This window comes from Orcinus orca, chromosome 18 (assembly GCF_937001465.1).
Source record: "Orcinus orca chromosome 18, mOrcOrc1.1, whole genome shotgun sequence".
NCBI classification, from domain to species: domain Eukaryota; kingdom Metazoa; phylum Chordata; class Mammalia; order Artiodactyla; family Delphinidae; genus Orcinus; species Orcinus orca.
Genome location: NC_064576.1, coordinates 2,906,891 through 2,914,324, shown reverse-complemented (window position 1 = coordinate 2,914,324; position 7,434 = coordinate 2,906,891). Strand labels below are relative to the sequence as shown.

The window sequence follows — 7,434 nt, the reverse complement described above, 5'->3', positions numbered from 1 at the left end:
TGGTTGAGAGTCCGCCTGCCGATGCAGGGGACGCGGGTTCGTGCCCCGGTCTGGGAGGATCCCACGTGCCGCGGAGCGGCTGGGCCCGTGAGCCATGGCCGCTTAGCGTGCGTGTCCGGAGCCTGTGCTCCGCAACGGGAGAGGCCGTAGCAGTGAGAGGCCCGCGTACCGCAAAAAAAAAAAAAAAAAAAAAAAAAAAAATGACTGTGCATATTATGGGGTTTAACATAATTTTCAATGAATGAAAGAATTTGGGGAGAGCATTTCTCAAAATGCCAATACCCATTGGTTAGATCTTCTAAAGATACAGCTAGGATTCTTCTATGAACAGATTTATTTAATCTGAGAGTCCAAATAAAAGAAGCGATACACACTTATGATATGTTTGTCCGAGTTACACATAATCCTATCATTCAAGAACAGACCTGTCAAAATAGAGAGAGCAGAGTGCAGCTGGCTAAGCTGACCTGGCCACAAAAGTCATTTATCAAGATCCAAAGGTAGCTCCCCACAGGACGGCCTTTTCACACCAACCCGCAAGTCCACAAATGATTTTGAAGACCCAAACTTTGACATTCTTTGAGATCCAGTAGCACTGGGGCGAACACTTTGACCAGGGAGAGGCCAGCCGTTGCTAGGGTTAATCCCCCAGCAAGCCGTTTGCGCCTCAGCGCCCGCGAGCTTACCTCCCCCGTCCACTCTTCCGGAGTACGTTCACGCCTCTAAAAGGACTATCCCTGAGTTATAAAACCACAGTTATCACCATACTCTCATTTTGAGTCAGTTTTCTAAACATTTACGCCCGTGAAAGTCCAGGTTCGGGGTAGGCTGGATATTCGTCCATCCCTAATCTCGGAGAACATACACTTTACTAGAGGGGTGACCAGGTACCTCAATTCAGGGGCAAGCATGAGCCGCCGCAGCCACCCCCGTGCTGTGGGTCCGTCGTACGTTTGAGGGAATCAGGGAAGTCTTCCGGGAGGAGGTAACAGTGGCGAAAGGCCTTCGAGCACGGCTAGGCTTTTACCAGGCCAACTTAGGGGACAGAAGGAGGTGGCATCCACACAGACAGGGGGGCGTAAATGTGTAGGGAGGGCTCCTGATTCCTTCCCGCCGCCCCTGGACCACACGGCGCCGGGGATGCCCAGATGAGTCGCTGGAGATGGGGCTGAGTCGTAAGGGCCTGGAACCCTGAAGACCAGAGTTTAGACCTTGCTGGGTAACAAGAGGGAGATCTGTTGAGGTTTTGTGCGCTGAGCAGTGATGCGACCTGAGCTGAGCATCAGAACGATGAATGTGTGACGCCACAGAGGTGGGCTGGACGGAGTCGGGCTGGAACAGGGAGTCCAGAGGAGCTGACGCAAGAAGCAGCATCCTATCAGCGGGGACGGCGAAGCAGGGGCGGAGCTGAGTGAGACCCCAAAGACAGAAATTGGCTGGATGTGGGGAGGGCCCAGGGGGCTGTCAGAGGTAAGTTTCAGCCTCACTGACTCAGAGAACGTGGTCAGGAAGTGGAACTGGTGTTCAGGGAAGACAATGGTCCGTTTTTGGACCTGCTGGATTGACGATGCCATCAGGAAAACCAGGTGAAGGCATCCTGCAGGCCACTGTCAATGCGAGATCGTGGCTTCTGGGACTGAGAGATGGGAGCAGACACCAAGAAGGAGGTCGCAGAGGAAGGAAACGCCCAGCCGGGAGGTTACAGAAGCAAAGCGGGGCTCGATGAGGGTCAGAGGGCAGAGGACGCAGGAAGGGCTGGAGGAGAAGGACAGCTGGGCAACCAGAGCCCCGAGGGAGGGTGGGCGCCGTGCGGAGGCGTGAAGCCAGACAGACTGGGCGTGAGCCCTGGGCCCCCCCTCCTGAGGCCACAGTACGGCGCGGCTCCCCCTGCCAGCATCCCCTCGTGTTCCAGGGGTAGGTGCTCTGAGGATGAAGTGAGACCACAGGGTCTGGCCCACGACCGCCCCGTGGAGGCCGCTCGGAGGAGCCGTGACGTACGGCTCTGGTGGCCGGGAGGTTGTCCGCACCCGTGGCACCTGCTGGCAGGGAGCGCCGGAGCCACTGCGGGTCGTCCCTTCTCTACCTGGAAAACATGGAGACTGTCTGTCTCCCTGCCTTCCTTCGAAGCTATAACTGACAGTTTCTCCCTCGAACGCTTTCCTCAGCTCTTCAAAGCAGAACTGGGATCTCAGCGACTGGCGTCTGCTGGTCTTTGTTCTTCATATGAGGCCCAAGGGGGGGCCACTGAGTTTCTCACCAGCTGGTTTGGCACCAGCCCACCCACACGGATTAGACAGACAGAGACTCAAGCAGGAATGATGCCCACATCCTAGAGCAGGATGGGATCAAGTGCTGATGAGAATGAGGCAGAAGGAGGGGAGGGAGGGGGCTTTGCGTGGTAGACACTCCGTCGGCCCCCCCCCACCCCCTGCCGCAGAACCAGGACCCCTGGGGCTGGCTGGACGGGGGAAAGGGAGGGAGAAACCCAGGTGGCCAGCATCCTGGAGAGCGGGAGGGGCGGGGAGCTGTCAGTTACAGACCCGAGCCGGGATTAGAAAGTGCAGATTTGACGTGGGGTGTCCTCGTAGCCCGAGGTCGGGAAGGCCCTGACCACAGGGCCCTCTGGGTCAAGAAGGTGAAACCTGTCGGGCCTTTCTGGACCGATCTCCTGACTCTATTTATGCTTGCCCACCTGCTTCAGCATAAATGTGCACCTGAGACCACGGGGTGGCAGGGAGGATGGGCTGGGGACGTAGAGAAAAGCGAGGGGCAGTGTCGTAACCATGGACGGCATGGGGGGAAGTGGGGCATGTTCAAGAGGAGACCTTCTTGTCACCGAACAAGCAGGGAAGCCCAGCGGCAGACAGACCTTCCCCTTTGCTCCGAAGGGCGGGCTGGGAGTCTTTGAGTCAGCTGGGTGACTTCTCGTCTAGCCTGGGCTCTCAGAAGGCTTTGGGACAACCGGCCTGACGGGTATCTGCTGTGTGTGGTCCCCCGTCAGCCAACAGACCAGCCTGGGCTTGCTCCACGGCAACCCCAGGCTCCAGGGGGGCAAGCGGAAGCTGCCGGCCTTGGGGACGACCAGGTTCGGTCCCTGTCACTTGTGCCAGCATCCTCCTGGACACAGCAGGTCACGGCCGGCCTGACTCAGGAGTGGAGAGACAGACTCCTTTTCCTGATGAGACGGGGGTCACATCTCAGGGGGGAGATGCAGGGCGGGGCCGGAGAGGGACATACGTGGGAGCGTTTTTGCAGTAAATGTATGCCTGAAGCTTGGGGAAGAGGAAGGAGACAAAGAAAAATGGTGCTGCGGTGGCATCTGTCGTCAGGCAGGGAACTTTGGAGCGTGAAGTCTTGGCATTGGGTCATTTTCAACTCCTGATAAGGCCGAATGAATTGCCACTTGATACGATGGTCTGTCATGTAGAATGTCGTTTAGGGAATTGGGGGAAGGATCTTCAGAGTTTCTTATATGATTTATTTTAGTGCTTGTCACTTATTATAAAATTAATGAACTTTTATGAAAGACCTGTGCCTGACACAAGGTAGGTGATTAGTAGAGGTATTTGCTGAATGAATCTAATTCAATCCCCTTTGAGATAATTCACGTGTAAGGAAAATGAGGCCCAGAGAGGCAGAAGAGTTTGCTTAGTGTCACACAGGAGAATCTCTTTCCCCGAATCCTAGTTAATCCCGCCTCCTTTTCATTCTCTGTTAATTGTGTTTTTTTTTATACGTGATAAGAAAAGAGAAAATGATTGAAGACACTGTAACATTAAGTCACGTAATATGTTTTAGCATTTTAAATTTATTTAATCTAGCTTCGCTCAAAAGTTTTGTGGCTACGGTGGTATATTACATGATATGAAATAGATTATCCTGTAATATAAGGAACCAGTTTCTCTGCCGACTACCTAACACCACGCCTTGGGACATCAAACCCAAGAACGTTGTTCAATTATTTGATCAAACGGTACTTATTTTAGCCTCAGATTTTTCCAGGACAGCTGATTCCATATTCACTCAAGATCCTCTCTTTAGGTCTGGAGAAGTCGTTTCTTGAATAACTCAGCAAAGACTTCAGTACAAGAGGATCCTCTGCTTCTTATACTCAATCTGCTGGTCAGCGTTTCCCTTTGTCAGAAGCAAGTGGGGATTCCATCCTCAAACTGCAGGAGGGCCCTTGGCTAAGAGCAGCCCTGGACCACAGAGCAATGATACTACGGAAGAAAGCCCAGGGGACGTAGTCACAGACGAGGTTCCAGAAGAAGCACGTGCCACGGGCAGCAACTGGTGGACACGTGGTTTGGCTGGGAAACATCTGTAGCAGCAAAAAAGACGTGATCAGCAAAGGATAGCTGTGTGTCCTGGGAGTGGATTCATGGGCAGCACGTTATGAAGGAAATCATGGGATCCTGTTTTTCCTATAAAGGATTCTATCCTTATCCGCTGATTATATCAATCAAAACAAAGTGGGATTAGTTAAAATAGATAACCAGCAAGGACCTATTGTATAACACAGGGAACTCTGCTCAATCCTCTGTAATAACCTAAATGGGAAAAGAATTTGAAAAAAGGATAGATACGTGTATATGTATAACTGAATCACTTTGCTGTACACCTGAAACGAACACAGCATTGTTAATCAACTATACTCCAGTATAAAAGAAAAATTAAAAAAATACAAAACCAAAGCAAAGCAGGGCAGGTGGCTGGTGTCCCAGGAGTGGCCCATGTGGCTCTAACACTTCCTGACACGAGGCTTCCCTCACTCTCTGGAGATCCTTCATGCTTGTTCACCATGTTGAGGGCACAGCAGGGCTGGGAGGTCTCCCCTCTACCCGTGGCTGCCGAAGGGCTCCAAGCCATTCGTCCAATGCCAAGCGAGACTCGGACCCAGGCTTTGGTCTCTATCCTGGGCCCCGAGACAGCTCCCTGCCAAGTGCCAGAGACTGAGAAAAGCAAAAGCATCCTTCTCTGCCGTCCCCTGGCTTTGACTTTGAATTGCGTATCATCCTTTTAGCCATTTTCACATCCTAGGTGGGTGGGCACTTTACAAAAGTCTCAGTCTGTTTGGGCTACGGCAACAAAAGTACCGTAAACGGAGCAGCTTAAACACAGGAGAAACCTATCACGCATAGTTGTGGAAGCTGGAATTCCGAGGTCCACGTACCAGCCTGGGCAGGGTCTGGTGAGGGCCTCTTCTGGGTTGCAGACTCCTCACTGTACCCACGTGGTGGAAGGGGGCCATCTCAGGCCTCTTTCATAAGGGCCCTAATCCCACCCATGACCCCCTCACCTCCCAAAGGCCCTGCTTCCCAACACCATCACCCAGGGACGTAGGTTTCAACAAAGGAATCTGGAAGAGACACACACATCCCGTCTATAGCAACAAACAAAGATGAGCAGTTATTTTCTAGAAAATGACACAGAAACCATTTCAGCCTATGTTTTCAACTTCCTGACATGTTCATTTTGGTGCCTTTCAATCACTACAAGTCTCACCTTTCTACCAGACCTTGAATGCCAAGGCATGTCATGAAAAGTCTTATTTTCTTCCCCAAGATACGAGCTCAGCGAGCAGGGTAATGAACCCGCGAAGTCCAGAAAGAATGAGGACGTGTGAACCCTCTTTCCAGAGAACTTAGGGAATCAGCACCCCGGCATCCTTTGCAACAAGCCAGCCACCTGGCCCCTGCATCTCTCCTGAGTCACCAGGTAAACAGCTCAGGTTACTGTGAGCATCGGTGCCCTGCCCAGCTGTCTTGCACGGCTGTTCACTGCCCTCAGGTGTGGCATTTACTCCCGGGACGGAGCGTATTTTCAGCCACACCTGGATGCCCCCAGGTAGTCGGGAGAAAACGTTCAGTGGAAGGGAAACAACATCCCTATGACTGATGGGAGTCTGTGCAGAGGAAGGCTAAGTGGAGGGAGGGGTTTACTCACTATCCTTGCAGTGGAACAACTTCGCTTCCTGCTGGAAAAGTATGTGATGAAAAGCTTCCTGCCGTGTTCAGTTACCCTTTGGAGGAGGCCGGAAAGGGGCCATTAGCAGCGCGACTCCAGAATTCAGGCAAGCCCTGGAGGACCACCCCGGGGGCTGCCATCTGGCAAAAGTCAAGGTGGCTGAGGGCACGGCTGAGCGGGACACAGATGTGTTGTCGACTTTACATCCCGTGGCCCAAGTGGGATACACTCCCCTTCACGTGAGTCTTCAAAGGTCAGCCTGGTAAGTAACTCGGAGGGGAGTGAGAAGAAGAGGATTCCCCGGGCCTCTGTGTTTCTGCAAGACCAGTGGTCCTGACCTTGGAGGGCTGCTCTGGCCACTGGCCGGACGTCCTTGGTCCAGGCCAAGCAGATGAAAGCAGGAAGCGATGTCTGTGAGCCAAGAGCTGAGTGTTTTCAAAAAATAGACCGGACGGGAGGAAGCAGCACGGGTTTGCTTTGAGAGCAGTAAACAAAACTTTGGCTGCCTGCCAGGGAGGAGCTGACGTCTCCAGCAGATCCTGGAAAGCCTGGCGGCTGCTGGGGCCTCGTTAGGGCTGGGAATGGGCAGCAGGAGGGCTGCTGGGCAGGGGTGGTGGGGAGGGGGGAGGTGGGGGGGGGTCGTCCCTTCTCCTCCCTCCCTTCCCAGGGAGGGCCATGGTCCAGAGGAAGAGGAAGAGCCCAGGCTGGCTTTGGTGTTTGGGATAAACGCCACCAGGGCTCAGCTCCCTGACGGGAAAAGAGGATGGAGGGAAACGGCCAGGCAGCATCTCCCGAACTCTGCCAGCAGGTGCTTCTCGCGGGACAGGAGCTCGTTCACGAGAGGGTCCTGTTACCACGGGGTCCTGCAGGGAGGGCCCGTCTGGGTCTTAGCCCAGGGCTTCCCTTCCTCCCTCACAAGGAGCCTGAGAGGGGCATGACCACATCCACACGGATAAAAGAACTTTGCAAAGACAGACCCTTCCCTGGGGTTTGTCGTCCGGTGCCCTCGCAAATTAACTGGCCTCCCTCGCTTTTTTAGGGGAACACCTGTTTCTGCACACCCCGCAGGACAGTTATGAACCGAATCTCTAATCTTGCAAAGTCGCCGTGGGCGTGACCACTTCTGGGCATCCTCTGGCCTCGCTGGGTGGTGAAGGTAGGTGGCCTGTGAAAACACTGCCAGAGAGACGGCAACTTCATTAAAATCTTATCTTTGATTATTGTAACAGGAGGTGCCCATCTCCCCTCCTCAGCACACCCGGAAGCGTTCATTCCATGTGAGGACAAAAGGACCGTGACTCTAGTGTGTTTCGCTTTTATTGGACACAGCATGGCCGTGTATAGCAGACATCACTGATGGTCATACTAACCAAGACCACAATAAGGTGCTTACAGCAGTTGTATCAGTGGATGAAGAAAATACACAGCCCGGCAATTTTGAATCACCCTGACTCATCACATGCCCTA

The 7,434-nt window shown here is 53.3% G+C and overlaps 1 long non-coding RNA gene across 1 annotated transcript; it reads left to right on the top strand.

The window, feature by feature from the left end:
• Positions 1 to 1,452: 1,452 nt before the first annotated feature.
• On the top strand, positions 1,453 to 7,128 carry LOC125961929 (uncharacterized). The gene is made up of 4 exons (XR_007473064.1): positions 1,453 to 1,470; positions 5,566 to 5,718; positions 5,958 to 6,229; positions 7,007 to 7,128. It is a non-coding gene; the product is annotated as an uncharacterized LOC125961929 (long non-coding RNA).
• Positions 7,129 to 7,434: the final 306 nt, after the last annotated feature.